Source organism: Parasteatoda tepidariorum, unplaced genomic scaffold, assembly GCF_043381705.1.
Source record: "Parasteatoda tepidariorum isolate YZ-2023 unplaced genomic scaffold, CAS_Ptep_4.0 HiC_scaffold_1613, whole genome shotgun sequence".
NCBI classification, from domain to species: Eukaryota; Metazoa; Arthropoda; class Arachnida; order Araneae; family Theridiidae; genus Parasteatoda; species Parasteatoda tepidariorum.
Genome location: NW_027261444.1, coordinates 4,063 through 11,339, shown reverse-complemented (window position 1 = coordinate 11,339; position 7,277 = coordinate 4,063). Strand labels below are relative to the sequence as shown.

Genomic DNA, 7,277 nt, shown 5'->3' with positions numbered 1-7,277 from the left:
CTTAATGTTTATTTGTTGCTAGAAATCATGTTCGCAGAAAATTCTGTTTACTAGTTAAATTTAGTAGGAATAACACGACCTGTGACGTAGGTTATAGTATACCCAATTGAGTTTAAATTAAATATTATCATGTTTGTAGGGCATGTATCTGAATTGAACAACCTGATAATGCTCACTCTGGTTATTGTTTCTGTTTTTAAAAGTGCTATATGTTGAGCCAGTTTAAATTAAATATTATCATGTTTTTAGGGCATAAATCTGAATTGAACAACCTGATAGTGCTCACTCTGGTTATTGCTTCCGTTTTTAAAAGCGCTATATGTTGAGCCACCTGATCTAGATTTGCCATGTGACATTTTTAGCAGCAATTATTGGTCGATTTTCGAACGTTGCCATTCAGGGAGTTGTAATGAGGCTTTTTTTTGGTGCCGTGTAAGAGAAATATATATATATATAGATGTTTTTCATGCTGTATTTCATAACCATAAATTATTAAAATTCTAAATATAATATATTTTTACTTATTTTGACCTAAACTAAAATAATTAAAAAAATTATAAGAACTATGCTTAATAAAAATTCTGCGTCAAAGGGTTAAAAAAAAATCCAGGAAAGAAGGTTACTAAGTCCTTTAATTGAGGGAAAGAAGAAGGCTAAATTCTGTTAAATCAGGGATTGCGGATGTGGGAGTAATGGATCATATTTGAAAATACGTTCTCCCAGAAGGATTTTTAACAGAAAGCTTTAGTCCACCCATTTCTGTTATATCAAATATGATAATGATGATTAATTTCATCACTTTGAACTCCGAACTTAAAAATATGTCACGTAAGTTATGTATTCTTTATCAGCGAACACTGACTTTTAATGAATGAACTAGCAATTTCACGATTCCAAATTGATGCAGATAATGGCAGACATCATAAGAATTATGTTGTTTTTTTTAAACAGGTGATTTTAGTACAGGAACCAATAAAAACGTAGATCTCTTTGCTTTTAAACGTTTAGCAACCACTTTTCTTTAAACAGCAAAGATCTAAAGTTTATCACTCCAACAATTTAAATCGTTTGCATAGACTAGCAATCGCCATATCTTTGCCCTTGTTAAACATTTTCATCGAAAGTCTTTGTTCTAGAAAGGGCTAAGTCAAGAAAGATTTGCACTGCCGAATGAAAAAGCAGTTTATATTCAGTTCAATACGAGACGATAAGTTCAATATTGCGTCCTCTGATGGTGGCATAGTAAACTCTCTATTTTTTTAAATGGAATTCCGGTCTTTTCATTATTTAATTTTCCTGAAATTCGATTGCATAGTTTTTAAAACTGATTGCTAAGGCAAAGTTTACGAACGTTCTATAAAGACAGGGGGTTTTACATGATCCTTCAAGGAGTCTCTGTGGAACCAAGTATCTGCATTTCCTCTTTTTAGAAACAAACGTGATTAACCATTGCATTTATTTTGTAAATGTTGATGTTGTAAAATCGTAAACTAATTAATTAATTTTTAGTATGTATATGCTTACATTTATCTATATCTCTAGTTTAAATATTTATCTTGTGTTGTCGTACGAAACAATTTTACACTATGATAGTAAAATAGTGTAGAAAGAAAGTTGGGGAATAACATAAGTTAAGGAAAACAACAACTTATGTTACTCAGCAGATACTTAAAATTGAAATTTTTAAAACCGAAGATCATATTCATGGGTTGGAATTATTGATTTGAAATGATAGGTAAAACAAATTTTTTAAATATTAAAAACGTAGATTAATTCAGCAAAAAAATCATTGTCGCTTAAACAAACTCCTTACAACACACTCTCTAGTCGAGTTGATTTCTGCATAAATCTAACATTGCATCTTCAAGTTTTGGAAAATTCGGTTGAAATTGCAGTCACACAATTATTTTGAAACAAATAGTTTTGCATAATATTTATGATTTTAAAAAATACTCACCCATTGTATAAAACAAAGTGAAATTGGTTAGGATATGGTTTGATATTTTACTAGAATTCACTCTAAAGCGAATTTCTACTGATGTTGACGAAGTTGTAATTCTCCCAGAGGAAGAGCCAGACCAAAAAATAATATTTTTATTTTCATCCATCAGATTTATTGTTAAATTTCCCACTGTTTGGGGCTGAAAAGACAAATCATTAATATAAGTATCTTTCAATATTTGAATAATTATCAGTTAAAAGATTTCGAGTTCTTTAAAAAACTAAAGGGTTGATGAAGAACATATATATTTCTTAATTTTACTTCATGATTGACATTGAACAAATTTATTAACCCATTAAACACCCAAGACTCTAGTGTAATATTTCTTATGAATGTATAACTCTACTATTTCATTTTCGAAAATTTATCTCGTTTAAACAGAGACGGGTTTTTTCTTTCGTTTGAACGCGTGTTCATCAAAATACATAAATAATATAAGAAATTGATATTTGATTTGAAATTACGCGTTTAAAATCCTGGGCGGTCAAGAAATAATAAATAATGAGATCAGAGAAATAATGGTAATAAAAACTAATCATTCAGTAAATTAATATTTTTTAATGAAACAATTTTTAGGACTGTAAACTTTCAACGCATTTTGGAAAAATTTCTTCCAGTGGTAGCTAATATTATGTTTGAGTGTATGATTCCTTGTTTTGAAAATCGAATTTAAAGTCATTTTTCTCATCACTACATGTAAAAATATTGTTTTGTTGTAGTTCATTTACGTCGTACTAGAGCAGCACAATGGGCTATTGGTGACGGTCTGGGAAACATCCCTGAGAATGATCCGAAGACATGCAATCATAATTTTGATCCTCTGCAGAGGAGATGGCACCCCCGTCCGACGACCTGCACGCGAAGTCGAGCACTTTACTGTAGAACAGTTTAACGAGGACCAATACCGTACCCGCGGTCCCTACGCATACTGATCCAAGTGGTCACCCACCCTCACGCTGACAGCAACCAGTGATGCTAGACTTCGGTGATCTGATGGGAACCGTGTCTTAACGATCAGTCAGTACACTGCAGGACATAAAATTATTCAAAAGCTTATATGAAACTCAATTTGTTCCAGATTGGCAAAATTAAGGAAACTTTTTAAAGCTTTAGTTTTTAGTAGAAAATTGCAAAAAAAAATAGAGAAGAAATAGGAACACTTAAAAATAGAAAGAATCTAACACCTAAGCATTGATATCATTATATGGTGGAAATCCAAAGACTGGGATTCTAAACATACTACGAAATAATCGTAAATGAAAAAGAAATCAAAACCGAGAGCTGGGAATTCAATATTGTAAGAATGCCATTGACTGAAGATGCTGCTGTTCATCGTCTTTTTCGAGTTCATTTACAATATTTTTGTAGGAATATTTTGTTTGTAAATTTGGTTTAAAACTATCTTACCACAGAATTACATGCAAATGATTTTAAAGTCGTAAAATAAAATGATCAAAGAGCTTTGTTCCAATTCTCTTATAGTGAGGCTTTTAATATTACGTACAATTCCGAAAGCTTTAATTTTTAATTGTCGATAAAATATTTTTTCAAAAATCGTAATGATTAGCAGCTCTAGAAATCATGATGATTTAGAATAGGGCTCCAAACTCATCTTGGTGCCTAATTAACCCACTAATTCCCGACACAAAATGCATGAAAAACACCTGCTCGCAAAAAGTGGTAGTATGCATTTGTTCATACCAAGTAAGTATTTATTTCTATTACATACCTGCCAACTTTTAATCCCTTTCGTTATGATTTTTCCCAATGGTATTAAAATGGAATTAAAATTTCAATTTTAAGCAACGAAATACGTTGTAATTGAAATAGCTTGAGCTGATATCGTTGAGAGTAACGCATATTAATATATATGCGTAAGTTTTTTAAAAATAATGGTGAAAAAATCATTTAAAAATTAAGTTTATAAGAGAAAAAATAGTATATATTTACAACCACTTTAAATATAAAAATAAAATTTTACGCCAAATGCGTAAAGGTTGGCAGGTATGCTATTACCAGCCATTTTAGACTAAAATAAGTACTGTGTTTTGACTACAGATCCAAATATAAATATCTATATTTTTCATAAAACTTTTGAACAGTTAAGGGGATTTTGTAAAATGTTGTAGCAATATTTCAAAGAAGTCTCTTAAATTATGTATAACGGTTTACTGTAACAGTAATCAAACCACACTTTTTCGTATTTGAATAAAATAAATTTTTTAAAAATAAAAAGCAGCTCGACACATTTTGCTATTTATATACTAAAGTTTTGAAAAGTATTCTCAATGCAGTGTATATCAATGATACATGCTTTCACAGATACAATGATTAACTGTACAAGCTGTATAGAGAGGTGGATACCATCTACCAGTACATCCAAGTAAATCACATCATATTTTCTGGACACATCTGCCTATTAGATCTGTCCACCTTAACATCCAGAATCCTTAATTTTAAACCAACTGGAACCCAAACCAGAGGCAAGCCCAGACTAAGAAAGATGGGGTAACTGCAATGATGGGGATTTTAAGGTACTGAGAGTGAACAACTGAAACACCCTGGCGAGGAAAAAAAAATTAGAGAAATATTCTAAAGGAGGGTTTGAACTGCGAAGAGCTGTCGAGTCGGTAAAGAAATAGACACAATGTGGTTAATTTTATAAATTTACATAAATTAGAAGTATTATACCTCATTCCTTATATGTAGCTCTTTGAGATGAAAGTGTATGATATTCTTTGCAGGATTTAACACTTTCCAACATTTGTAGTACTGGATATGGCCAAACACACTATAGATATCTGAAATCGTATCAATTAAGCCTGTCCTTTCTGAGCAATGGCAATAGACTGAACCTGTAAAGTTAAATGTTTTAATCCAAGAACTTATGCTTTACATTTCATAGGTTTTTCCTTAAAAAGGTTTCGTGATTTTAAAAGTTTCCAATATATATATATATATATATATACTTTCCGTGAATATTCCCAGCTTTTCAGAGTCAAAATATAATTCAGTGCAAATTCCAGNTATATATATATATATTGGATATTGGGAACTTCACAATTTCTTGACCAACGGTATGACTGTGGTCAGGCCACTTTTGCTTCCTAGACAAGCTGCTACCCATCGATCTGAAGCTGATTGGGCGTCATGTCACCTCATAAAATCGAACTCCAGACTTTATCATTGACAGCTTAATGCCTCAACCACTGAGCCATTGCGCCTCAAAATATATGTAATTGATGTTTTTCTAAATTAGCATTTTTAAAGAATTTTATCTTATTCTGCTTTTCAATCACTTAAACATATATATTCGAGTTTAGAGTGACAATTGATCATATTTTCTGTTAAACCTTTAATAAATTCGTCTCCTCTGTTTAAAAATATATTTTATAAATTTCTGCAATATCTCTTCACTACACGAAAAAATTATTCCCAAAAACATTAGGTGTTGAAGTTTATATCCATCTGCCAAAATTTGTATTTGATATTTTATAACATGGTAGACAGGTATGTTTTGCTTCGCAAAGATAATATAGAAAAATGAAAAATATGTGCAAATAATTTTTATCAGTAAAAAAAATTTAAAAAGAAATTCTGCCATTTCAAATTATGACCAGGAGCGTTATTGACTAATCGGCAAGTGCAAAAAATTATTTTTAATTAGATAATGTAATAGGAATTTGACAATAGGAAAAACCGAAGAGCAATTTTTTTTGTTACATGTATACAAGTATTTAATCGTACTTAACTTTTGTGCTACCAGGCGACGTAGGCAAAAGGTTTCGGGTTCGGGGATTTCAGATCTTAAATTAGTTTCGTTCGGAAAGTCGTAGACTTTTCAAGAGATATTTTTTGTTTAGTTTCTTCTATAATTAGTTTTGCTAAATATTTACAATATAATACAATATCTAAACATAGTTACAATATCTAAAATACATTACATTATTTTTTATATAATTCCTGACATTAATTTTATTTATTTTCTGTTGATAAATTCACTAGTATGAACGCAATTAGTTACAATTTGTATTTTAAAATAACTTAAATCTTAATGTTAAAATATGAATAATTTCTGTCTTATTTTTTAAAAATTTAGATAGAGAAAATGAAAATTTTTGGATTTTTGCAAATTATGCAATTATTGCATTTTGAAAGAGGAAATAAATTTCTGCTAAAGTGGTTTTCTGAAAAAAAATTCTGCTTTAAAAATAAATGTAAAAAACTATTTTTGAATAATTTTTAATTTTAATTTAATCAAATTTTTAATTTTAATTTAATCAAAATTTTTAATTTAATTTAATCAAAATTTTAATTTTAATTTAATCAAATTTTTAATTTAAATTTTTTCAAATTTTTAATTTAATCAAATTTTTAATTTTAATTTAATCAAATTTTTAATAAAATGACATATGAAAATAATTAAATCAATGTTAGGAACTTATCTCAAACCCTAATTTTTAAATCTCTATTATTTGAAAATTTAATTTTAAATTTCTATATTTATTTAATTCTTCTTAATTTTAATAATTATTGCATCTTNTTAATAATTATTTCATCTTTTTATTTCGCAAAATAAATCACGCATCTTTAAATATAACTTACTTGCTTGTAGAAAAAGACAGGCAAAAAAAGTTAAAAAATATTTGATTTTCATTTTGATGCTTTTAAAATGAAATGCGCCTATTTCCAGATTTAAAAGATATTTGTACCTCTCAGTTAGGGCACCTCCCTTTTTAGTCGCAAAATTTATCAGTAAAGAAATTCAAGGAGCACTTTCAATTTGAAGTCTAGCTAATTTAAAGTTCCATTCAAGTCAATTTGAAGATAGATAAGTTAAAAAGATAATTTAAAGTTCCCTGTTTAAGCTACGTACAATTCAGTTTATAACAAATGAAACCTGATTTAAGGCTATCTTCTAAAGATGCGTCATTTCAGAGTTACAAAGGAAGTTTCATTTTCACAGATAAGCTTTACCTGGTAAAACCCAAAGGAACAGAATTATATCTAACATTCCGCAACAAATATTAATTTTGTATCGTCAGCAAGGAATGTGATGTTGATCTGCAGTTAGTGTCTACTGCAACTGTAAGCTTATGTTGAAAATTTAGAAAAACTAATGAATAATAGAGTAATTTTTAAACCTTAGTTAGTGTTTCGTGGTTGAATCACATGGTCATTCCATTATATCATAGGAGTATTTTATAACTGGTGTTGAAAATATTCTTTTATGTATAAACACGGCTCACTTCTAAACAATAATTTTTCTAATTTG

At 29.3% G+C, this 7,277-nt stretch overlaps 1 long non-coding RNA gene across 1 annotated transcript; it reads right to left on the bottom strand.

The window, feature by feature from the left end:
* Window positions 1-1,960: 1,960 nt before the first annotated feature.
* Window positions 1,961-6,766, bottom strand: LOC122268436 (uncharacterized). Its single transcript, XR_011638430.1, has 3 exons — window positions 6,608-6,766; window positions 4,694-4,857; window positions 1,961-2,141 (listed from the first exon to the last, which is right to left on the bottom strand). It is a non-coding gene; the product is annotated as an uncharacterized lncRNA (long non-coding RNA).
* Window positions 6,767-7,277: the final 511 nt, after the last annotated feature.